The sequence below is a fragment of the Austrofundulus limnaeus genome, unplaced genomic scaffold, assembly GCF_001266775.1.
Source record: "Austrofundulus limnaeus strain Quisiro unplaced genomic scaffold, Austrofundulus_limnaeus-1.0 Scaffold53, whole genome shotgun sequence".
NCBI lineage: Eukaryota > Metazoa > Chordata > Actinopteri > Cyprinodontiformes > Rivulidae > Austrofundulus > Austrofundulus limnaeus.
Window position 1 is genome coordinate 2,526,706 of NW_013952455.1, and position 2,002 is coordinate 2,528,707.

General features: G+C 42.6%; 1 protein-coding gene across 1 annotated transcript in view; it reads left to right on the forward strand.

The window, feature by feature from the left end:
* usp43b (ubiquitin specific peptidase 43b) overlaps positions 1-2,002 on the forward strand; it is a gene marked incomplete at its 3' end in the record, with an annotated part of 80,486 nt that overhangs the window by 58,226 nt on the left and 20,258 nt on the right.

Genomic DNA, 2,002 nt, shown 5'->3' on the forward strand with positions numbered 1-2,002 from the left:
GTGTGTGTGTGTGTGTGTGTGTGTGTGTGTGTGTGTGTGTGTGTGTGTATTTAAAATACAAATCATAAATTAAATGAAAAGCCTGAAAATTATTTAATGGTAAAAGTATTTCAGTTTTTATCACATCAGTTCATCTTTTAAATTACCTATTACAGTGGATGACATATGATTCATATTAAGGTGTCTGTAGGTTCCTGTTATGAGTAGGACTGTCCAAATACTAGTTTTGCTCAAACCAGATACTTCAGTTAGGGTACTTGTCGATGTCAAGTACCTAAACACATTTATTTTGTTTAGAAACTAGTACTAAATCAGATACATATCTGATGTTTGTCAAAGTAACCTCAGTCTTAACACACTTCGCATTTCGTCCGACTTTTGCATGGAGGTATAAGAATCAATACAAGTGATAATAATTATAATAATCTTGAGTCATGCAGTTTAAATCTTGTAGCTCCACCCGTCTTCAGCTACAGAACAGAAGTCCAGTTGCTTCATCTTTTTTTTTTTTAATTTTCCATGTCCTGGATGACTGAGGGCGTATTCACACCTGCACTGTTTAGTCCGGCTTAATCAAGCTCCAGTTCGTTTGCCTGGAAATTCCAGTTCATTTGTGGAGGTGTGAATGCGTCTCTGATTCGGACCAAAAAAGCGAACTCTGGTCAGCCTGAAAACCTAGGTCTCGGTTCAATTGAAACGAACTCTGGTGCGGTTTGATTGCATGTGTGAACGCTAAGCGGACCAGAGACCACTCCAAAAGCAGGAAGCGGACTATACCGGATGACATTCTGAGTAATAACATTATTAAATTTACTTATATGGTGTAAATACCTCGCTGGACGACTGTATAAGGTGGACATCATGACTGTGGAGCTGGATGCGCTCCTACTCGATTAACATGGAGCTTCCTCACCCGCCTTGTGTGCAAAACAACATTCTCCGTGGTTCCGCCTCATCTTCCTCTCATGCTGAGCTCATTGTTGAAGACTATTTCTTTAGCACATTTGCCAAAAACAAACCCTGTAACCACTAAAATGTAACGCAGGGTTTCCCCTACATGTAAATGATCGTGGCGCACCGCCATGGCTAAGTAAATGCCGCCACACCTTCGGAATGAAGTTTTTTTTTAATCAACGTAAAACAGGTTGATGCAATCATTGTTTAGTTTGTCCGAGACAACCTATTTTTGTTTTGGACAACCAGATCCCGCCTCCCAGTTGTCCGGTGGACAACCAAGAAAAAAAAACTGAATTAAAGTTTTCCTCCGCATGTGTTCATCATTGTAAAAATGAACGGGAGAGAAAGAAACTTGTTAAAGCTGTCTAGGGATTAAACTGACTGTTCTTTCACCCAATAAAGAGAACCAAAGTCAAAGTTTTAACCAATCAGAACAGAGCAGGGCGAGTCGTACCATCTGACTGACAGCGCTGCCTTTTTCCTCTCTCTGCGATGGAGGGTCAGCTCGGCTCAGGCGAACATGTCCCAGGAAAGCCCTCAGCGTTTCCTCTACTATTTCCACCGAGGATTACGTTGTATTTTATATATATATGTATATATTATATTCCTAAAAGCAGCTCACAGCATTTCTACCCGAACACCGTGTGTTCACGGCTCGAGCACCACAAAACTGCGACAGATCACCTGACTGTTTTTAAAGCGAGGGCTCAGGGAGGCAGCTTGACCAGCAGCTGCACCTCTCCACATGCATCGCGGCTCCGACCAGCCCGGGACTTTAAAGTCCATATGTCAACCCCTTTAGACGGTTACTTGTATAATGAGCATCAAAAATCTGTAATTTGCGCAAGAAAATCTGTATTAATCACACGCGGATGGAGTGGAGGTGCAAGCGTACCGCAGCTGTGCAGGGTGGGGAGGAGGAGGAGGAGGGTGGGGGGGTGTCTTTTAAAGACGTGTCTACGTTTGACTACGTTTGACAGTGCGCGCTGCGCTGCGGCTTCTGAATAAATGAAAATGATTTAACACAGTTGTTTATACTTTTAGC